This window comes from Rhineura floridana, chromosome 5, assembly GCF_030035675.1.
Source record: "Rhineura floridana isolate rRhiFlo1 chromosome 5, rRhiFlo1.hap2, whole genome shotgun sequence".
Lineage (NCBI taxonomy): Eukaryota > Metazoa > Chordata > Lepidosauria > Squamata > Rhineuridae > Rhineura > Rhineura floridana.
Genome location: NC_084484.1, coordinates 113458950 through 113483925, shown reverse-complemented (window position 1 = coordinate 113483925; position 24976 = coordinate 113458950). Strand labels below are relative to the sequence as shown.

Here is a 24976-nt window from a genome sequence, read left to right as displayed (position 1 = left end):
GAACTTAGGAAGAACCTAATAATTTATTGTTCCAGTCAGAGCTAAAGCAGACATGATGTCTGATCCTCAGAATTTTCCCATTTTAAACAAATTAACAGCAGCCATGGGGAACGGGGGGGGGATTGGATGAGACCATTGCACTAAAGAAGGAAGTTTATTACTCACTACACAGTCTGCTTGATCAAAATGCCTCCCAAGCTGCTTTTTGCCCCACTGGAGAAAATGTACAACTATCTGACTTTTACTCCTATGTTTTCTCATGCAAATAGCACTTCTGGGAAAGCAATGTTTATTGAGAAAAATGGTGCCCAGGAGGAGGGAGGGATTAACCCCCTCCATTAATGTCATGGACCTAATAAGATCCCCTCATCTGTTTGTTTTTAAGTGAGCAATCATGTTCACAGATCATCTGCATTGTGGCCAATGGTTGAAATAACACACAGACACTAAAGGCTGGGTTGAACTAAGGGCCACTTTATTAAAATTCAAACCAAACCCTTAAAATAACCTGCAGAAGTGCAACATAGGTGCAGGAGCTAGGTTATAATTGAATTGCTTAATTACAGCTATTGGGTGACAACCCTTGCTAAGGCAAGGGCAAGCCATTCTGCTTACCCCTACCCCTGCCACACCCAAAGGGTGAGTAGGGAGGCCTTCCCACATCACCACCCCCCGGGGCCACACGACTCTGGGTGGATAAGGTAAGTTGACCCCAAAGGCAGCCCATATCCTGCTTCCAAGCCGTAAAGCTCTGAATAGCAGGCCTCCGGATCCACCAATAACCCCAAAGGGTGCCACCTAGCTGTCCTTCCCAGTTTTCCTTCCCGCACCTTCCTGCCAAAGTGACCAACTACAACCAGAATAAAACAATCCCATTAACTTTCGGTATGCCAGATTAGCCAAATGAGCTGAAACAACCTATTAAACATGGACACCTTCTAACTCCAGTCCACCCCACTTCCACAGTGTGGAGTAGGCAAACAACCTGCCCGCCAACATGGGTGAGTAGGGCAAAAATTCCTACTCTGCCCTGAAGCGACCAGCTGATCACACCATAGCCAGGGAAGGGGGGGACTGGTGTCGCAAGCCAAAGAGGGAGGATCATGGGCAGTGCTAGCTCAAATCAGCTCTGTTGCCCTGCCTCCTACATGACCACATACGGCAAACAAGCACTGGCTATGCCCATGTCAGCTGCGTTTATCAAATGGTGGCTGGGACTTCCAACCTGGGCCGTAAACATGCCTCACTGTCCCAGGCTTTGCCAAGAGCGTGGAGGGGAATTCTAGTTGTGTCCTCTCTTGTGACAGTGATGACATGTTAAGGGGAAAGAATGGAAGGATGGTGTGTAAGGATTGTTGAGAAATATTTATTTGATTTGATTTGATTTTTAACCCTTCCTTCATCATAAGGTCCCAGGGTAGGTTACAAGAATATCAAACAGATATCAAAACATGTAAAACCATTAAAATGATAGAAACAAGAGAAACGGTAAATCTATTCCAAACAAAATAGAACAATATAATTCAACAAAAGAGGTGGGCCCACAAAACAAAATAACTGTCAAAGGCCAGAATAAAGAGGTGTGTCATCATACATATTCCAAGGAAGCTATATGATGAAGATGCTTGATGCACATCTATGGGTTCCACAATTTGGAGTTACTGCAGAAAATGCTGTCTCCTAGGTCATCATCTCCCTCACTTCCAAGGATGGTGGAAAAAAGAGCACCCTATACTAATTTTAACATCCAAGAAGATCTATAGGCATGGAAGCAGTATTTCAGAATTTTGGGGCTTAAGTGATTTGGGGCTTTAAACACCAGTGGGAGCACCTTGAATTAGGCCTGGAAACAAACTGGCAACCAGTGCAGCTGTTTTAAAACAAGGGTTATATAAGCTCTAAATGGAACCCTGGCCAATGGCATTGATCTGGTTTGTCATGTGGGTGGTGGGGAAATGTTAGCCCTTCTCTGTGGCCATTAGGTCTAGTCAGCTGAGTTGTACCAAGTTGTGATAAGCACTGGAAATCTAGCTCATCGTCACTGGAGATCATCTTTCCACACTAAAATGAAAAAAATCACCTACTTTTTAAATGGTTCCTATTTTTATTTATTAGATTTATATCCTGCCCTTCCTCCCAGTAGAAGCCTGGGGCGGCGCAACACATTTCATATTTGAATCAGCACATTTCAGTGCTTATTTAGAGTCTCAGTCTTTTCTCTTTATTTTTATCATATTCAACCGTTAGAACTCACCGATGTTAAGGGTGTGCTCAGGAGCATGAAAGCAACCAGAAGTGGGAAAGAGAGAAAAATATATTGCTGATTATCAGTTTGATATTAAAATGGAAATTAAGTGCATTAAACGTATAGGGAACAATATATCTCTGAAGTATCCCTAGAAATAAATATGGGGAAGATGTTGAGAATAATACACTTGTTTAATATATTTCATGTATAATATACATGAACACAAATATAATTTCGTACTGAAGCAGGGAGAGGAAATATAATGCCTAATAGGCTCTAGTGACTTTAATTCATTAATATGCAAAAAACCCTTGCAGTTTAATAATATACCTACAGTCAACAGATATTTCTATAAAACTTTAAAAAGCAGGGAAATTGGACAGCTCTAGTGAATGCACCAGGGGAGCAGGAGACCTGACCTCCTCTCTGAGATATTGTACTGCCCTAAACATTTGTAAAAATGCAAACACCATTTGGCTTGATTTTCACAGTCCAATCCACCTCCTGTGTAGCTTGGAAGAATTTGGTAGGGAGGGGCAGGAAGGAGGAGAGAGGAGGAGGGGAAGGACAAGTTTGATCATTTGCATGCTTATTGAGTTCAGTGGGATTTACTCCTGCACAATCTTGCTTAAGATAGTTGAAACTGACCGGCAGGAGGGGCAGGGAGGAGGAGGGGAGGAAGGGTAGGGATAGGAAGAAAGAGGGAGGAGGAAGGGGAGGAGATTGGATGGGTGATCACTGGACAGAGAAAAAAGAAAAGGAAAACATTATTAACAGTATCATTATCTTTAGGGGATTCATCTGGCTTTTTATTCTGCGTCAGACACTGTAGTCTCCCACCCAAATGTAAACCAAAGCTGACACTGATTAGCCAAGCCAAACAGCTGTTGGTCTGGTTTTTAGAACACGGATAATTGGTTGTTACTGAGCATGCCTGTGCTATCATGGACCCCAATGTTAATATTCTTAAATTAATTACAAATCAGCGATGCCTTCTTTTAACTTTTAAACTGCAGAATATGAAGGTCAGAGTATGGGTCAAGGTCAGTAACAGGATTACATGTACTTTGTGAACATGATTTTTAATTAATTTCAACAAATTATGATTTTTTGACAGAAAAAAAGCCAACAGGGGTCTAGTATTTTTTTACTGCTGTTTCCCGACTTTAAACTCTGGATTCTCTGTCGGTGTTTTGTGTACCACCATGAAAACATAGAGGGTTATTAAGTAGCATTTTTTAGTCAAGGACTATAAGGCTGTGAACACACTAGTCACCAGATTAAGGTGTTTCCATTAGCCACACCTGGAGGGGAAATGGGTTGATCTGCTGATCAGTAGCAAAATCTCTTTGAAGCCAATGTAAAAAAAACAGCACTCAGACGGCTCCCACCAGGTTTTACCATAAAAAGGGGTGGAGTTTAACCAGTGCTGTATGCCCCCTTTTTCAGAAGAGAGAGGCGGAAATGCACTGGAACCGGCAGAACAGTGTGTTTCTATCCTAAGTTTTATAAGATTTTGTTTTGAAATGAGCTTATGGGTAGCAGCAAAATGGCATGGGAGGTATTTTCAATTTAACATGGCGGAATGCAAAAAATCTATGCTGGCTATAGTATACAGCCATTCTTGTGGCTGTATAACAATATCAAACTTATTGTTTGTATATAGAAGGTGCAGAGAAATGCTACATGTCACACTGAATATTGGGTTCATTCAGTCAAGTGGAATACTCACAATGACCTTCCCCTTTCTTACCTTACTGCTCTGTAGGGATGTCAGAGAATTCTAATGAAAACAGAAAAGGAAATGGAAATAGCTGCAGTTCCATTGCTCATCTGTGTTCAGGAATGGCAATCAGTCAAGTGAATACAATCAGTATTTGTTCACACTGTTGTTGTTAAGTCCGCAAATGATACATGCTTAATGACTTTGTTTTGACATTTACATTGAAATGCATGTAAGTTACATAAGTTAGATAATTTCTGTTAAGTAGCAGTGTGATGAATAACATAGTATTCATTAGCTACCAGGCTAAGTTTAAGGTTCTAGTTTTGGTGTACAAAGCCCTATACAGCTTGGGATCAGAAAGATTGTCTTATCCCTTATACACCTAGTCGATCACTGCGCTCTGTAGGTGAGGGCCTCCTGCAGATACCATCTTATCAGGAGGTCCATTCCGCACAACATAGGAAGCGGATCTTTAGTGTAGTAGCACCTACCCTTTGGAATTCCCTCCGCTTAAATATTAGATAGATGGCATCTTTGTTATAATAATAATAATCTTTATTGTTACGGTCAATGACCAGCATGAGGTGATCAGATAAAATTGTTAAAACACAATACTATAAAATAGAATTGTCAAAGACATAGTTATAAAATCCAAAAAACAACAACCAAGAATTACAAGGTGGCTAGAGTCAGTTCGTGGCGAATTTTGATCGCTGCAGCACAAAATTTGGCAACACTGGAGGTGATAAAAGTATTTTGATCAGAAAGAAGTAGGAGGACATAAAATACGTCTGATCATCCTAGGGTTTTCGATAGGAGAGGTACAATTAAAGACCTTTGTAGATCAGAAAAGAATGGGCAGTGTAGGAGGACGTGGGTCACTGTTTCCACCTCTCCAGCGTCACAAGGGCACTTATGGTCATAATAGGGTTTTTTTTATATCTTCCCTCCAGGACAGCAGAAGGAAGGACATTAAAACATGCCAGTGTGAAAGCTCTGCAATGTTTTTGCACTGAGAGTGTAAAAAGATAATTTGCAGGTTTATTGAATTGTAGCACTCTATCCATTGAGGCATAGTTAGAGGACAAGCCCAAGTCTTGTTGGTGCTCGATATCAGCAATGCGTTGCCTAAATGTTGACCAAGCCATATCATATCCTTGGGAAATGAGGTAGCCCAGGGAAAGACCATATAGTTGGAGCTATTGAGGCAAGGTTTGTTTCCATAATTACTGGAACTCGTCCTGTAGTGTTAGTGGGGCCAAACCAGTTGGGAAAAAGATTAGTTTCAGCCAGAATTTGAAAATAGCAAGCCAAACCCTGTTTTTGACCTTTTGCAGGCCAGCCTCTAATCGTAAGGCAACATTTGGGACACAGGGAGGTACTTGGAGGACCGCCCTCAAAAACCCATACTAAGGGTGCTAATAAAGAGGGCCTAAAAGGGAAGCGCATAAATCAAATGAAAAGAAAGAATATTATAAATATTAAAAAGCGGGAGAAAAAGCCATCTTTGTTATCTTTTCGGTGCCTACTGAACACCTTCCTCTTTCAACAAGCCTTTTAAGTAAAGATCTTATCCCAGTTTTCGTCTGTGTTGGAACTGCTTTTTAGGATGTTTTTAAAGCTTTTTTTTATGGTGATGTTTTTAGATGTCTGTTTTTATGGTGTTTTAGAGTGTTTTTAGTGTTTTTGTTTGCTGCCCTGGGCTCCTATTGGAAGGAAGAGTGGGATATAAATTTATTTAATAAATAAATAGATAAATAAATAATATTTTGCATAAATTGAACTGCAGTGGAACAGAAGCAGTGCTGATTGCAATTAATACAGGTTGGAATGGAAATTACTACCTTCTTACAACCCTAGTGCTATGTACTACTTCCAGCATATACATGGAAAGGAGGTGGGCCAGTATTACCTGAACTGGAGAATTTCCCACATTCCTCACTTCAAAGCTTCACCCAAAGCTTCACTATTCCTAGGTCTGTTCAGATGCCATAGAGTGCACATGGCATTCTTGCAGCCACATAGCAGCATGTGTAATTTGACTATTAATTGTACATATTTGTACTCCTAATGGAACATGTTCAAAATAGTGATCAGAATTGTTCAGCTGCCTAGTCTGGCTATAAAGTACCTGAGGCACTTTAATGTTCTTAAATGTAGGGCATATAAAATATTTATGCTGACTGCATAAAGATTTATCCGAGGCCCTTTCAGCATTATCTTACTCGTGTGGCAGCTGCTCCAGTACATGCCCTCCCTGTCCTGTCCTGTCAACATCAGTAACAAAGGCTGAATCTACATTGGAGCTCTTTCCCATATTTATGTGGGAATAAATTGTAATGTTGCCCCAATTACTGGTAAGGTTGATTTGGGGTTAAGAAGAAACTATGTTGCCAGTTCTTTCCATTTGATGTAGAATTACAGACCTTACTAGAGCATCATGGGAAAGATATATATTGCTTGTTGCCAGTTCAACATCACTAGGATGGGATATTCCCCAGTCCACAAGTGTTTTTTCTCCACATTCTTGGCATTTCAGTTTCATTCAACAGAATGGCACGTGTGTCCTGCTCTGAATCTAACCTAAGTTTATCCTGGAAAAAGCTCACACCATGGCATTGATTTTAGGGAGCAACCTTTTCTGGAACTATCAACAATTTAAGCATACAGAAGTATCTTGCAAAGGCAGTCCACCATCTGTCCCCATGACTGCTTGCCTTTCAGCAGGCAGTTAGGAGCTGTCTTTTCTAGCAAGCATTTTAAAGCACCTTTTTAAATGGATTTTATGGAAAAATGGAAATGGACTGCCTTCAAGTCAATTCCGACTTATGGCGACCCTATGAATAGGGTTCCATGGTAAGGGGTATTCAGAGGGGGTTCACCATTGCCTTCCTCTGAGGCTGAAGTCACCAAGGTCACCCAGTGAGCTTCATGGCTGTGTGGGGATTCGAACCCTAGTCTCCCAGCTTGTAGTCCAACACCTTAACCACTACATCACACTGGCTCTCAAATAGATTTTAACTGCTACTGTATTTATACTGGACTTGAATTGCTGCAGTTTGGGTTTTACTATATTTTGATGTTATATTGTTGGCCGCCTGGAATATATTTTTATGGAAAGGCCAGATGAAAATGTTATGAATCAATAACAATTGATGGAATCATTTTCAAAACTTTCATACATTTGTTTGCATTTTCTGGCCAAGAAGACTTCATCCTATTAGTTTTAAATGCAACTAGAAATCTGAAAGGGGAGAGAATTGGTGAGAACAGTGTAGTCCCATGGTAACTCTAAGTTATTTGAGCTGTTTATTTGGGACATTTTCCAGCTGAAATAAGCAAGACCTTGCAAAGGAGAAGTCTCCAGATTATTTACTTTTATGTATTGTGTCACATTAATGCTGCATTCCTAAGCACATTTCCTTCAAAATGCATCTTATTAAAATCAGTAAGTGTGGTTAGGATGGTCAGCCTGTTAAAAACTGTCAGCACAATCCTATGTATGAAAGCAGAAGTGGCTCACCAGGTGCTAGCGGGAGGAGCTGCTAGCATGGCTCCTGTCAGGTGGATCGTTGTTGCTTACCAGGATGGAGGGGAAGTGTTGGTGGTGAGGTTGGCACTGGGCAAATGTAGTGGCAGCAGCACCAGATTGGCTCCACCAGTGCATTTGCTCCATGCCAACCTCCACACTGCCTTATCCCTCCTGATAAGCAACAGATTCATCTGCCAGGAAGCTCACGTAGCAGGTCCACCCACCCGATGAGCTGCTTCTGCTTAGAAGTAAGCTCCACTATGTTAAATGGGGCTTACTTCCTGGTGTGGTTAGGATGCAATCCTCTGCTCACTTGTTTGGGAGATAGCCACACTGATGACAGAAGAACTCCTTTCCAAGCACACATGCATAGGATTGTGCTGCTCGTATATTCATAAAAGACATGGTGTAGGAGTTTGCGTCAGAGGTGGTGTTCAGCTGACTGGCATATTAGGCACTTGGAACAAATTTTTCCTCCAGGGGAACATATGCTTGCATGTATGTTTGGGCAGCCAAAATGGGATGGGTTTTTTTGTGTGTGTGTGTCTTTTTTCTTTCATCCCTTCTGCGTAGTTTGGCTGACATAAGGGATGGGGAAACTCAGGCCCAGGGGCCAAATGGAGCCCTCCAGTCCCCTCTATCAGACCCTTGGGACTCTTCCCCAGCCATCCTCACTAGTCCACATTGCTCACCAGCCCCACCATGCACCTTACTTGAGTACTTTGCCTGGCTATAATTTGTCTTTGAATTATGCACATGCTTCTTGCTGGCCTGGAGGGAGAGGTGCATGTGTGCTGAAACTTTTCCCCCTAATATACAAAAGGAAGAGTTGCATGCAATGCCCTGCTCACTTTTGCCTTTGGTCTCGTCCACCACTGGTATGCGACCCCCAGAAGGATGCCCATAAGGGAATGCTGCTCTGAAAAACATTCCTCACCCCCGCCTTAGACATTTGAGTCATTTAGGACTCTGGAGAATGGCACCTGCTGTGTGCTTGTAACACACTGTAGTCTCTTTGGTGGGGTTAATTTATTGGAAGCTGATGGACTCTGGCTCTTCACTTGAGACAATCCATTGGATAGGATCACTCTTCATTCCATTGTACTGCCTTCAAGTCGATTCCGACTTATGGCGACCCTATGACTAGGCTTTTCATGAGGCTGAGAGGCAGTGACTGGCCAAGGTCATTCCATTACAGTCGTCTGATCCTATGAAATCATTTTTCCACCTGTTCCTTCCTATCAGGTTACATGGCATTTGCTTCAACGAGCATTAAGGACAAGAAATGAAGCATGGAATTAATAAACAGGAGATGTAGAAGAAATGTTAATACACCACCACTAAAGAGACAACACACACCATCTGGGCACGGCAATATGCTGAACAAGCACCTAAAGGACACCAGTAAATGAAAGGAAGCTGAAAGGTCACTAGAGGTCATTATTTTCACATACCTTTGAATAATGAGAGTCTCCCACATCTGCCAGAGGAGAACAAAATGTCACATTCTCCAGCTAAAGGTCGTTGCTGGTCGTAGGTCAGCAAAGTGAGGCCAGGAAACAACGCAAGAGGTTAGGATGAGTGCACAAAGAAAGGGCAAAAAAAGTCAATGAAAGCATGCAGCTGTTTTGAGATGAAACAACTGAGGCAACCTTTATGCTGACACAGGCTCAAAAACTAATGTCTCTGCCTTTGCTGACTTTTTTTGGGGGGTGGGAATCTGACAGTTTTATAGGGCATTGGTATTAATGTACACAATCCTGAATTAGCTTTTGGAATAGCAACAGTTTAGAGGTTCAGTGCAGCAGTATGCAAAAAGCAAAGAAATGACATTTTTATTTCAAATTATGCTAAAAGGTACTTCTTCTGCCGCATTCAAATGTCATTCTCAGCCAGTATCTGTACACAATCTGATAACAATCTGAAAAAATATAAGTGGCAATCAACATTTCTGTCTAGATGGGGACTCTGGGTTGGGTTGCTGTGTTTTAAATAAAATAAAACAATGGGATGCACAAATGTGTCTTAGCGCAATTCTATGAGTGTCCATTCAGAAGCAATGTCCCATTGAGTGGGGTTACTCCCAGCTAAGTGGATATAAGATTGCAGTTGGGCAGAGCAATCCAGCCCCCTGACCTGCTATTCTGAAGTGGGTTTGGATGGGGCAGAGATATCTTTTCACCCAGCCCTGTCCAGCTCCCATTGGCCTCCACTGTTGGCAGTGCCCCAGTGCATCTGCCCAAACAAAGGATGGGTGGAACCTATGGGTGGAATCAGTGGTATCCCCCAAAATGGGGTTTTTTTAGGGAAGTGCTGGATCCTGTGCTGCCTCTGCTACCATTACATGATGGCAATCCAGGACTCTTCACTTCACCAGTCCGGATGAAAGGAGAGGGCAAAAGATGAACTGTAGGGAAACATTGGTGTTTTAACTATTGCCAAGAGAGCCAGCATGACGTAGTGGTTAGAGTGTTGGACTACGACCTGAGAGACCAGGGTTCGAATCCCCACATAGTCATGAAGCTTACTTGGTGATCTTGGACCAATCACTGTCTCTCAGCCTCAGAGGCAGTCAATGGTAAACACCTCTGAATACCGCTTACCATGAAAACCCTATTCATTGGGTTGCCATAAGTCAGAATTGACTTGAATGCAGGGCATTTTTACCCTGAAAATTGCTTTGATTTTTTTTTGTTAAAAGGCAATCCATAAATATTGTAAATAAACACACATGCACATAACCTAGGCTTAGCTATAGTGAAGCATAAATCAAGGCGGAAGCTGAGAACTAAAGATAACATTTTGATGGAGCATCAAAATCTAAACGCCAAGCAAATATATGAGCACCAAATGGAAGATCATTGCTTTTTAGGATGTTAGAATTCTCTGTAGAGCACTGCCTGATGAATAATTGTGTGGCTAACCCCACAAATCCAGTGGAAATGGTGATTCCCCTCACCTCTAAAGAGCAGCCTTGCACCAGCCAGGCACATCGACATGGTAAGCAAGTAATAGTATTTTTTTTTTTGCAATGCAAGCATGGAGACTACTGCTGAAAGGGGGAAATTATTAGTCCTCTAACATCTGCAAGCCTTTGGGTACAGAATGGAGCTGCCTGGATGGTGCAAGAATCCTAACTCAAATCCTGAGAAACACTGTCAGTTTTCTATAGATTTCAGTTCCACAGCCTCTTCAAATTGTCATCCTTGACAATTTCTTGATCTTATCTCTCCATGTACAATTGGTGGTCATGAGTGACTCTACATACATAAAACCACAAGAAATATATGTTTCCCCATCAGTTGCTGTCGATCTGGGCTTTTTAAAAGGTTGATGTTCTTAATCTTTGTAATCTAAAGATTTTCTCCTCTTTATAGGTTAGGTGTGACTTATTCATGTTATTAACTGTGTTGGTTGAATGCGGCTCTGAGTGATTGAAACTAGTTCAACAACAAAAGCTCTGAGAGAGACTTTGCTCTCAGCTGACAGACTTGTAATAACAAAGAGCCTGTCCTGCTGATTTTATTCCTGGGGTGTCTGCTACGCTGCTGAAATGAAACCAGGCTGCACAAATCCCATAAGATAAACAAAGGCATATGAAGGGCACATCCTGGGAGCAGCCTAGGCACAGAGTGACTATGAGGAAATCTGCTCAAAAGCCAACCACCAGTTGTCAGACCACAGACAAAAGGGGGAACTTTTGTTCTGTGATAAACCAAATAGCTCCATGCCAATCTCTAGAGGTTCTCTCATAGCTGTTTTTTTAACTACTTATTTTTATATTACATAATGAGAAAAGAGAAGCAGCTTTAGAAACAATTGCTTAGTGCCTTATGACAGTGGAACTTTTAGGTCTTATTAATAAAAAAGATTCCTGATTCTTTTCTATCATAAGGGAATAATAATAATAAGGGAGCATCCCCCCCCACCTTTCATCATGGAATATATATTATTTTGAAACAGAAACATAGCTTGATGCACTATCTCCACATAAAGGAACTCTTTTTAAGTCTGCTCTCAAATTTTGCTCTGTAATTTGTGCACTGGCTAGAAGAACACTGAGGAATTGGCTAAGTACACATACACATCAATAGAGGGACACCAGAGGATACAAATGGTCAAGATGAGAGCTAGCTACAGAATGCACCCAGACTGCTGGAGAACAAAAACAATCTACAGTTCAGTGAAGGCCAACTTCTTTTTGCAGCAAGACTCCTCCTTTCATATGTATTCAGGCCCCAAGAACTCAGTGACATTTGTTAATTAATAGCAATTTTCTAGAATTAGCCAATGCAACTAGATACTTTAAAATAAATTTGAAACGTATGCCATTGCAATAAGCAGTTGTGAAGGCATTCTTCTCTTCAGCTGCCATTGGAATTGCAAAGTGCCATTCAGCAGAGCTGTCTTGTGAGGTGATTGGTCAAAGATTACTCAAGCTATTGCCATTGGCAGGTCAAGTTTCCAGCTATCCTGTAGGACACATTTGTCAACTGTTTTACACACAGAATTGCTCATTCTTGGGCTTATATGGGAGGTTCTATATTACAGTCATAATCTGTATATATTGTAGCCGTCGTGGTTTACCTTTAATTCCTAATTCCTCCAATAGTGGCATGGCTTGGAATGGCTCAGGGAACAAAGCAGTTTGCAGTCCAACTTCTGTGACAGAAGAGAAAGTTGTCGATATGGATGGAAGTAAAAGCTCACATGGAGCAGGCTGAGGGCTGGGAAGAGGTTCCATGATGTACAAAAGCTAGGGAAAAGCAGCCCAGAGCCAATGAGAAGAAAGGATGAAGTAGAGGACCCTCTTTCTTCTGGTTATCTTTCTTAATAAACAGTGGGCTGAGAAAATGGAACCTGAAGGAAGACAGTGTGGAGAATGAAGCTTGAGGAAAGGAGCAAAGAACTGAAGAAGGAACCAATAAGTGAATGTGCTCTGCAGGAAGCTCACAGAGCTTAAATTTAAGACAAATTCAAGACTGTGAGGCAGGATGGAGACAGAAAATTCTGGAATTCTGCTTAAGGGCTTTTCCTGTCTATATGTTTCAGTATAGGCTTGCTTTATTTTCTTTAGATTTATGGATTGTTTGTTTACTATTTATTCAGACAAAGAAACTATTAGCCTTACACACTTCCTTCATTTATGTCCATTTCTTATGGCCCAATATTAACAGCACGGCATGGATTAAGTTGTAGGTGTAGCTATAGAGTACAGTGTCTTCTAGTCTTTAAAACCATGATTCTGTTATCCACAGCCTACCAAAATTATGGTAATGTTGAACTTTCTGCACTGGGCTCAGTCCATAGAAAATTAGGCATTCCCAAATTTTACTGAAATTTGTCTTACTGAAAATTAAGTGTCCTGGGTTTTATTGTGAAATGTCCCTGGATTAGAAAAGAAATAAAAGCCCTGTGAGTCCCATCTCTGCCTCTTATGCCAGAAAGTGTGGGAGATCCTTCTTGCTCTTTGGGCGGAGTCACAAAGTCCAGCTCATCATTGGGGCTTTTCTGGTTGCAGGATCTGAACATCAAATTGGTTTCTTTTGGCTACCTGATGACTTCTCAGCCTCCCTCAGGACTTCCTTTCCTACCCCTTCTTCCCCCTTTCTTTCCCAGTACAGTACCACAATCCATCTTCCTCACTCTCTGGTCTTGGCTTGGCATCAGGTTCATGAAACCCAAATGTCTGTTGTGCATTCTCCTCTGGAGAGGGTTGGTGGCTCTGAGATGGTAGCCAGTCCTGCCCCATTCTCCTGACAAGTGTTCCATCCATCCTTCCTGCCTCCCTTCCCTCTGCCTCCGAAGGGGAAGCTCTGCTCTGCTACCTTCATTGTCTCTACCACTTGCTGCCTCTGACCTTTATGCAGCCATGAGGCAGGAGAATGGTGGTTTCCCAGGCTCCGCTGTGATGTTTCTAGCTGTGTTTACTTCCAGTTGGGCCAGTTGTGGTGTGGAGCAGAGGTGCCAATGCCATTTGAATTCAACCTTCCACACATACATAAAGTAGGGAAAAAATCAAACTTATCCACCCACCCAGAACCACACCTGTTCATATTACCACACAAGCCAATTTTAAATGGACAACGAATAGAATTCATCACGCTATGTGCCTTAATAAGCTAGGAAAAGACAGACAATGGCAATTGTGATCCAAGGGCTTGATTCAGTTCTATCATGGAAATCACTGATGTCAGGACTTTTTGGAGGAATTGCTTTGGAAAATTGCACTTTAGTTAAAAGAGGCTACAATTGCCAGTAATGTATTGATTTGTAATGTCAGTGATTCCATCTACTGGAAATGCAGGAGGGGAAAAAACACATGCAATTTTGTTTTTACAGTTGAGCTGAAAGAAAATATTCGGCATTTAAACATGTTCCTTTTCCATCCCGATGTGTTTACCAAACAGTTAATTGGACCCTTCAAATAAGTAGCATTAAACATAAAAGAGGAAGCTGTTTCATCATAAACAAATTATAGCAGCTTAGGAGCTGATGAGGAAGTTAGAAAGCATACTTCAGTGGGACATATTCATGAAGGTTCCACCTCTCTACTCACAGAGTAGCTTGTTACAGAGGTTTACATTCAAAATTAGCATTTTAATGTTTTCTTAAAACCACTATTTTTCACTTCCAAATATGTGCATTTCCAAGTGTGCTTTTCACTGCTCAACAGTAAAATACACAATATAGGAAAACAGTAAGCTGCCTTATACTGAGTCAAACCATTGGCCCATCTAGCTCAATGCTGCCTACGCTGACTGGCAGTGGCTTGCCAAGGATTGAAACAAGAGTCTTTCTCAGCCCTACTAGGAGATGCCAAGGATTGAATCTGCACGCAAAGCATGCGCTTGACCACTGAGCTAGGACTCTTCCCCTAATTTAGTTCCTTTGAGTTTGATCTTAACTCTATGAGCATGTGCTGTCCGGTGTTGCTATTTCTATTACGTTCTCTGTGTTGGTATATGTAAATTAATAAGCTGTGTTTCCTTTAAAGCTGATCGTATATTTTTGTGTAAATGGATTAGTAACAGAATAATTAAGCTGCTGAAAATGATCAAATATATAGCAACTCTTGTATAAATAAAGAGGATGAGCGGACACAGGTAGGAGTAGCAGGGGATGGAAGGATCACCATATTTCTTTCTGGTGATGCTTTCATTTCCCCCAAAACGAGTTCCATTTTGTCCTGTTTATAGATAGATTTCCACTTTTACAACAACAACAAAAGTTATGACATTGTGTCTCTACCTGGAAGCATTTTAAAGGAGTGTTTGTTTACCACAAGGCCACAATCCTGTTCTAAGCAGCTTAAAATGCATGCAAAGTCAAAAGAAAGACAGAGATAGTCCTCAGTCAACCTTGTAAGCATATTATGGACCCATGTGCAGCTCGGTCCATTGATTATGGGTATAGTCCACAGATTAACATTTTGCTCGGGCATGGGTCAGGGGGGTTGAGATGAGAAGGTTAACTCCAAACCCCTGCATAACCCTAGACACAGGTCATGATAAAAAGGAGCATATGACAATGCATGAGCAATTTGAATTATTTATTTATATTTGGTTGGCCAAACTTTCAGTGAACGTTGAAGACACACCTCTTCACCCTGGCCTTCAACACCTGAGATTTTTGGGACCCACCCTATTTTCTGCAGTGTTGTTTTTGACTGTTTTTAATTATGTGTTTACAGTTGTAGGAACCCACCCTGGGACCTTTGGGTGAAGGGCGGATAGTTGTTGTTGTTGTTAATCATCCTAATCATCATCATTCAGATATGCCAGTTTATGGGCTATAGGACATGGTGGAAGACATTGGGGAAGGGCCATAGCTCAACTGTAGTGTATCTGATTTGCATGCAGAATATCCCATGTTCACTCCCCAGCACTTCACCTGTCTGAACCCCTAGAGAGCAGCTGTCAGTCATTAGGGATAATACTAAGCAAGATGGGCCAATGGTCTGAGTGGGTATAAGGCAACTTCCTGTGTTAATGTGTTTGTTAGGCTGGTGCCGTATAAATATGCCTCCATCATGACAGATGCAAGTGCTCAAAGGCACCAGTGAAACACAACAGCAGTGCAGCAGCAAAAATCTGTACAACAGCAGATATGGATCAGAGGAACAGCTCAGTCAGATAAGTCATGAACAAGACTGAGGAGATACACCATATCCTATGCTCTAGACCAAAACCCCAACAAAGGTGCAACTTTACACCGACCTCAGGGCTGGGACAAGGAATCCTCCCCCCCCCTTAAATCCAATGGACAGGCAAAAATTAATTACAAAAATAATGTCCCCCACAGTGATAACCACCTTGCCCACACAACCATGACATGATATTGGATATGCTTCAAAACGCTACCTAATCACAGCACACCTCCACCATTACATATAAACCCCACATAGGGAGATGATAGGGCATATAGAACAGGGCTATACCTCTCAGGTTTCCCATTTGCAGATGCCTAAAACATGAAGAGATAACTCTGGTGAGGAAAACTTTGAAGAAAGCCCTTTACATAACCTCCCTTCCTCCAGACTGAAACTTGAGCACATTGCTAATATTTCTGTGGTCTACATCTGCCTCGGCATCCTCCAACTCTGTCCCTCCCTCTCCCAGTGCATACAGCAGATCCTTACACCAGATCTCATACATTTACTTTGCTGCATTTGTTGTTTCTTTGTTTTGGGTGGTGGTGGGGGAATAGAAAAGGATCCCTTTCTTCATCTTAGTATGATGTGGCTTCAGCTGGCCTCAAGATGGGATTCTAAGATGGGAGATCTCAATGCTATCAACGAAAGTGGCCCCTCTATTCTATGCCTACTCAGGTTTCCTATACTGCAGAAACAGCTTGCCCAGCAGAGTGGAGCCACTGCAGTAACCTCCTGGCAACAGCATTGCTGCAGCTTACTGGGAGGGGGAATGAGGCAGCAGTGAAGTCGGGGCTGCTTGAACACTCTGCCGCCTCGCCCCCTCTCTTCCCATAAGCAGCAGCAATGCTGCTGTCTGGAGGCTAGTGCTGTGGTTTCAGCCACTCTTGCTAAACCATGGAATAAGGCAGGGGGGCTAAGTGGGATGAATGCTCTTGCCATGGTTTATGAGGCAGTCAGGAGTGGGACAGGTGGAAGAGTGCTTAGGGCAAGGGAAAGAAGGAGAGGGGACTGGGAAATGAGGGGTGGGAGCAGAACAGGGGAGATTGATCATGTAGGATGCCAAGAGGAAGAGTGAGCCAAAAAGTCTTGCTGGCTATGTTATGTGTCCTGCCTTTTGCACTGTGTTCCAAAAGGGTGCTTGTGAACAGCAGGCAGCATTAGGTGACTTCAGCCCTTGCCTGGAGGGATGCCTGGGGACCCACAGCACAAGCATCATTGCTACCTGTGCCTCTCGAGCTCATGAAGTGATGTGCTGTGGCATTGTTATGTGTGTTGTGATGCAGAGAGGTATACCGCTTGCACCTCCTTGTTATTAACGTGGATACCATTGCCACAACAGCCCCTGATTAAAGATCCTTGGCAGTGATTCCATTGACTCTGGAACCATAGCTGCTGCTTTTGTAATTTTCAGCTTATGTCTTCCCCTGCCTTCCAAGATTGAGTATGTATAGGACATGGTAGCCACACATGTGTAGCAGCAGCAAACTCCTGCCCATCCTCCTGTACAATTGCCATATAGGATTGCTCAGCCCAAGTCAGTTCAGCATGCTGATTTCATGCAAAGACCCTGAAAGGTCTTGAAAGAATTATCTTGGCAAATGTCAGAAACACTGGCTGTCAATAGTACCTATTTTTGTTTTAAAGGCAAAAGTATTGGAGAAGTTATAAAACAAAAAAATTGTTACTACCCATTAGTGGGAATTTATTAAGGTTAAACCATACAAGATCAAGCTAGTTACCTTCTTTGATCAAGTACTGAATTAGTAAACAATATCTTTTGCAAGGCTTTTGATGTATTGTTCTATATGACAGCCTCATAAGGATACTTGAGAAACCCTTACCATAAGGAATTACAATTAAACAAACACTTGATTGAAAAACTACACTCAAGCGGTAATTAATGGATCAACATCAAATTTGGAAGGTATTTCCAGCTCAGTGCAAGGTCTAGTGCTGTTCCACATTTTAATTAATGATTTGAAAGAAGGCATGTACTAGGCACAAAATTTGTGAATGGCAAAAAAACGGAGAAGGGATTACAAGTATTTAAGTAGAGAATAAATCAGAATGATCACAGCAAAACAGGAGAGATGGGCTGAAATGAAATCCATTGCCTTATAGAAGTCAGGTTCTTCTACCTGCAACCCTTCTGCAGCTCTCACACATGATCATACGTTCCTCCCCTTTCCTTCTTATAAATATGAGTTACCTATTCAGAGCTTGGAAAAGTTACTTTTTTGAACTACAACTCCCATCAGCCCCAGCAAGCATGGCCACTGGATTGAGCTGATGGGAGTTGTAGTTCAAAAAAAGTAACTTTTCCAAGCTCTGCCTATAATTCAGCATTCTGCTTCTGCCTCAAGGAACTCGAAACAGCCAAGTCATTACGATGATGATTAACCGTTGTCCCTAGCATCTGATTCTTAGAGCAGACATGGACACTTCTGTGGCCCTCCAGATATTGTTGGACTCCAAAGCCCATCAGCTCCTGCCAGCACAACCAATGGCATAGATGGGAGCCCAGCAACATCCAGAGACCCATATGGTTTCTCCACCACTGACTTAGAGATTTACTTCATTTCTTTTGGGCGTGAAGCAGATGAAGGAATTAAAAGGGATTGAGTAGGAGATGGGGATAGCAGTTCATATCCATTTGCCCGACCTAAAAGCCAGCAGTGTTAGTCCTGTCAAGCAAGGCAATATCTTATATCATGAGATGAATGTTATAGTAAGTTACTGTAACTACTTGTATGATTATTAACTGCATTATTAGTCTACCTATTAACTGCATTATTAGTCTACCGATCCACCACAGAGAGCAGTATACACGGTCTCTGCCTTTTGAACCTGAGTACCAAGCTAAAATTTCTTTTTATCTAATGCCAGATCAGACTGCAGATGCACAATTAAAGCTCATGCTGCTATATGGCGGCAGCTTTATGATGGAACTAGAACCCTTCTACAGAGCTGGTTTGTGTGGCTAAACATACTTGGGCCCACAGATCACCTCGTGAAGGAGAGAATACAGATGGTCATCCATGTCATTAGCTGACTTGTAAACTAGTGGAGTGTTTGACTGTATTGTTTTGAAGACTTTCTCCAATGAGAAAATATTGGAAAAGGTGAAGCCTTTCAATATACTCCATAATTAGATTGTTCCATCTAATACCCTACCTTTGTTTTGATAAGTGGCAATCACTTCTTGCTAAATTTTGAAGTGCTCCTTGCAGTGGCTTAAGCAGAGAACTCAAACAAAATGGAATGAGGAGACGTGCAATCAGTGAGTTTACAGCTGGTCAGAGTCAACACGAGGTCACTGTTTGTCAGACAAATGATAAATTTTTCAGGGTGATGCTTAATACTACAACCTTTTGACCCTTCCAGAAATCAAGTAGCAGGCGGTCACGAGCTTCAGCAAATAGGTGAAATAGGAAAAGCAGAAAACAAGGCTTATTGTTTGACCTGTTTGTTAAGGGCTCTTTCCCTTTGCACAGATGGCATGATAGATGCCAATGGGATTCTTTGCTTTCCAGCGCTCCTCTGTAAATACAGCCAGCATCATGTTGTGCCCATCCTAATGAGCTGGAGAAATGCCTCGGGATTATGCAAAAGCCACACCATTTGACCAGGAAACAGTCTATGAGGTAATGTACAGTAAGCAGAGCAAAGATGTTAGAGGAATGAGTCCACATTAACAGGAACAATGTGATTCAACATTCAGTGACTCAGGCTTCTTGGGAGAGGCAGGCATTTTCAGTACTCACCCCATGATAGGGAACAGCTGCATTGTCTCATCATCAATTTCCAGCTACTGAAGGCTGTTTTCTCAGAGCTTTTTAAAGACAATTAAGGGAGGACACCTTGCCAGGAAGGGAGGGAAAAGTAGCACTTTACACAGAATGATAAATAGTATGTACAAATTAAAAAGCTCCACACATCACATTTAGTTATTCCATTTGCAGCTTCTGAAGCGATCGACACTCTAATGGAGTTTGGTGCTTCAACCATCAGGCACAGCACACTATTCCTACCCTGAACTCTGCCACTGCCACACCCCTCCCCCCTGCTTTTATCTTTGCACATAAAGGCTGCTCAATGACAGAAATTCATAATAGAAAACAACAGCAAGCAAAAGAAAGAGGGCCGAAAGCCACACAAAGACCCTCATAATCCAAGGCTGACTTTCCTTGAGCCATCTCCCTTCCACTTTAAGCATGCATGTAAACACGGAATGCTTTCTACCATCTTCGCCTGGTAGCCCAGCTACGTCCCTATCTGGACAGTGACGACCTCGCCTCAGTTGTTCATGCTCTGGTAACTTCTAGACTGGACTACTGCAATGCGCTCTACGTTGGGCTGCCCTTGAAGACTGTTCGGAAACTACAACTAGTCCAGAATGCAGCGGCCAGATTGCTGACGCGGACCAGAAGATCCGCTCATATAACACCTGTTCTGGCCCGTCTGCACTGGCTTCCTGTTTGTTTCCGGGCTAGATTCAAAGTGCTGGTTTTGACCTATAAAGCCCTACACGGCATGGGACCGCAATACCTGTTGGACCGCCTCTCCCAATATGAACCTACCCGGACACTGCGCTCAACATCTAAGGCCCTCCTCCGAGTGCCATCCCATCGAGAAGCTCGGAGGGTGGTGACTAGAACCAGGGCCTTTTCTGTGGTGGCCCCCGAACTGTGGAATAGCCTTTTCGATGAGGTGCGCCTGGCGCCGACGCTACTATCTTTTCGGCGCCAGGTGAAGACCTTTTTATACTCCCAGGCATTTTAAAGTGTGTTTTAATGGTATTTTCATCATTATTTGTATTTTTGGATGTTGTTTGGTTCTTTTATTGTTTGTTTGTTTTGTTTTCTTGATTTATTGTATTTATATATTGCTTGTTTTTTTATCTTTTTGTACACCGCCCACAGAGCCTTCAGGCTTAGGGCGGTATATAAATAAAATAAAATAAATAAATAAATAAAATGCAGGTTCATGGGGGAGGGGGAAAAGTGGGTCTATTTATATGGAAGATCTGACACTAATTCTGGTTTTAGCCTGGAATAACTGCCTCTCTCTGGTTTCATACTTCCAGTCACAGTACAAGCCCTGACTCATTGTTAGATGAGGCTTAGTGTAGCTTTCAGTAGATCACAAAAAATGTTGCTTTGGGTATATTTTGTGGTATATACATTATATGTCTCCTCCATTCTGAGCTCATGAACCCCATTGTTCAACTTCATTTTGTTGTGTGGTCGACCACCAGAGTTTATGGACCACAAGGGGTCTTAGTATAAGTAATATATTTTCTTTATGCATCACTTTACTGCCTAAATGCCAGCACATATTGCTCTTCAAAGCTTTTAGGTACACCAGTGAACTAAATATGATGAAACAAGATGGATGATGGCTAGAGCGCAATGGTGAAAGTTGCGCTGTGACTGGGCATAAGTGAAAAAACATAACAGTGCCTACTATGTAATGGTGAGAGTGGCAAAAAAGGCGCATTTCTCTGCCTCCATCACATCCACAAATAGCTGTCCAGTGGAGTTTCATATTGGCCAGGGTCTCTTAATATCTACTCAGGAAATGGCGTTTTAGACCTTTAGCAAGCCCACTGGAAATTGTTTGCAAGGCACTTCAAGGGTAAAGTTGCTTGCCTCCATAGCAATCTTGACACCCCATCCACATTTGCTGTAGTCCCCAGTGAGGTGTCCTGTGCAATGTCTGCTGCAAATTCTTGGGATCAGTTTCAGCTGATGTGGCCTGATGTCATGGACAAGGTGCTTGCGACAATGCCGCTAGCAACATTTCTTCTCAACCCTTGCCCTTCTTGGCTTATTGAAGCTTGCCAAAGGGATAAGATGGAATGGATCCAGGGTGTGGTCAATGTGTCTTTGCAGGAGGGAGTAGTCCCACCTGCCCTGAAAGAGGCAGTGATCTGACCTTTCCTGAAAAAGCCCACCCTGGACCCATTGGTTTGTGACCACTAACACCTGGTTGCAAATACCTCCTTTTTAGGGAAAGTGATCAACAGAGTTGTGTTGCAGCAATTGCAAATACTCTTGGATGAAATAAATTATATTGACCCATTGCAATTTGGGTTCAGGACTGGTTATGGGACTGAATTGGCCTTGGTCACCCTGATGGGTGATCTTTATTGGGAGAAGGACAGGGGGAATGCAACCCTGTTATTCTTACTTGATGTCTCAGCAGCTTTTGATACCATTGTCCATGGTATCCTTCTGAGCCGACTTGGTGAGATGGGTATCAGAGGCACTGTTTCATAGTGGTTCTGATCCTATCTCCAGGGTCATTTTCGGAGAATAGCATTGGGTGATTATCTTGAGGCCCCCTGGCTGTTGTGCTGTGGGGTGACACAGGGTACTATTTTATCCCCCATGCTGTTTAACATCTATATGAAGCCCTTGGGAGTGGTCATTCAGAGATTTGGGGCAAGTTGTCTGCAGTACGCTGATGATACCCAGCTCTATTTCTTGTTTACATCTGAATTGGGAGAGGCCATGCAACCCCTGGACCACTACCTGGACTCAGTGGTGGGCTGGATGAAGGTCAATAAACTGAGTCTGAATCCTAGCAAGACAGTTGCTATGTGTAGGTGGTTCCCAAGTGCAGGTAATTGGTCAATTCCCTGCTTTGGGGTGTCATACTCCCTCTGAAAGAGCAGGTTTGTAGTCTGGGGGTACTCCTGGGCCCATCTTTGTTGCTAGAGGCCCAGGTGACCTCAGTGGCTAGGAGTACTTTTTACCAGCTTCAGCTGGTAAGACAGCTGTGGCAGTTTCTGGACTGGGATAGCCTGACCACTGTTGTCCATGCACTGGTAACCTCTAGGCTGGATTACTGGAATGCACTTTATGTGGGGTTGCCCTTGAGGTTGGTCCAGAAGCTGTAGCTAGTGCAAAATGTGGTGGCGCATCTTCTTATGGGGGCAGGATATTGCCAAAATGTTATTCCACTGCTGAAAAAATTGCACTGGCTGCCCATTACCTACTGGGCTATGTTCACAGTGTTGGTTTTACTGGGACTAGTATACCTAAAAGATCATCTTACCCCTTATATATCTATTTGATCACTGTGCTCCGTAGGTGAGGGCCTCCTGGGCTGCTTTTGGACATGGGGCTTATTGCATTAGTTTAATTGATTAAAATGGCAGCGCTTCTATCCCAATTTCTAAAATTCCTTTCACATTGCAGTACCTGTTGCTTTTCAGCCAATATATCAGCATTTTGCGCAGCTGTCTTTCCCACAGCTGCAACAGACATCTTGTTTTCATCCCTCACCCATTATACATATGTGCAGTGTAGTTCCCACTGTGTAGGTCTAAGATTTTGTTCTGTCACCATGCAACCCCTCTCCCTTTAGCATCTGACTTTGTTGTTGTTGTTGTTGTTGTTGTATAGACACAGGGATGTGCTGCTACCTACGCCTACGCTGGATTACTGGTACAATTTTCATCAGGCTAAAAAAACAAAACACACATGCCTAAAGGGTGAGAACACACTGCATGCTGGGATGCCTTTCACATGAACAATTGCAGCTAGCAAAAAACTCCCACAATTTTCCAGGTTCCTAAGCTTGCAAACGGATTATTTCTGGTATTATTTATCATGAAAATTAGCAGTAAACTTGCACTATATTCCACTAGAATTCCAGAACTAGCTTGTATGTCATGTGAAAGATGAAATAAAATGTGCAAATTACCATGTGAGAAATCGTCAGAATAACAGAATAAAGTGTGGAAGCAGCACTTTATGCAGATATCATCTCGTCAAGAGGACTGTTCTGCACGACATAGGAAGCTGACCTTTAGTGTTGTGGCACCTACCCTGTGGAATTCACTTCCCTTAAATATTAGACAGGCACCATTTCTGTTGTCTTTTTGGTACCTATTAAAGACCTTCCTCTTTCAACAAGCCTTTTAAGTAGAGACCTTATCCCGGTCTGCATCTGTGTTGGTATTGTTTTTAATATATTTTTAGTTTTTTAAAAAAGAAGATTTTTTTTAAGATGGTTTGTTTTTAAGATTTTTTAAAAGAAACTTTGTTTTTTAAGAAGCTTTTATTAAAAAAAAAGCTTCGTGTTTTATAGATGTTTTTCTACGGCCATAATACCCTGAACACGCCCAGTCTCATCTGATCTTGGAAGCTAAGCAGGGTCAGGCCTGGTTAGTACTTGGATGGGAGACGGTCTGGAAATACCAGGTGCAGTAGGCTTAGAGGAAGGCAATGGTAAGTCACCTCTGAATACCTCTTACCATGAAAACCCTATGAATATATCCAAATGATTCATAGGGTCGCTATAAGTCATAATAGACTTGAAGGCATATAACAACAATAGATGTTTTTAGTGTTTCATCGCTTGTTTGCCACCCTGGGCTCCTTCTGGATGGAAGGGCAAGATATAAATTTAATAATAAATAAAATAAAATAAAATAAAGTAGCAAAGCATATAAATAAAAGGATATTGTATTCTGAGAACAAAGCTGGGGATTTTTTGACCTTATGTCCAAGATGTGTACTACCATCACACACAAGGCTCTCTGTTCTTTTTACAGTTGAGTTTATAATTAATGTTAAGTACAGGGACTTCCTTTTGGTGGATTGACATGATTCATGTCCCAGAGGGAAGCTGGGGGGAACTCTGAAGACTTGTTCAGTTCAGTATTCAGATGTACATGGATTGAAGAAAACAGGCAAGACTTGCAAAAGTAATTTTTGCTTGGTCTGTGCTATGCTGTGACTTCTCAGAAAGACTGCTAGGAAGCCCGACAGAGTCTGTATATTGTTGTTGTGGCCCCAAGCACAAATAGGTTAAAGGCCCCTAAAGTAAAAATAACAACAAAACCCCAGCATTTCATGTTTATGCTTTACCCTTGGAGACAAAACCAGCCACATTTTCAGCTGAAACAGAATCATAACTGAGTTGAGAAATAGGGCGGCGAGATAGATATTGGCAGATGGGAGCAAGGCAGGGCACAGCCTCCTTTCTGCTAGCTGAGTGACTTGAATGAAGCAGATGGAGTCCAGAGAGAAAATAAATCCTGACAATACTTTACTGAGGGAAACAGAACATGAACAGGTATAACTGGAGGAGAAACAAAGAGGTTTTGTCTTATCTACAGGGTTTAGGTGTTAGCAGGGAGACGTACAGCAACTAATAATACAGGGAAAAACTGTCAAAACTACACAGCCAATCAGAGGATGTCCTACCTCAGTGAAGATCTTTCCGCTCTGGTTAGTTGCTGAGCAACACCTCCATCCTCCTTTTGGTTGGCTGATTTTCTCATAATAGGAATTAACCAGA

At 42.3% G+C, this 24976-nt stretch overlaps 1 pseudogene; it reads left to right on the top strand.

Annotated features, from left to right (window-relative positions):
• The first annotated feature begins 23767 nt into the window (after positions 1-23767).
• On the top strand, positions 23768-23886 carry LOC133386299 (5S ribosomal RNA; annotated as a pseudogene).
• Positions 23887-24976: the final 1090 nt, after the last annotated feature.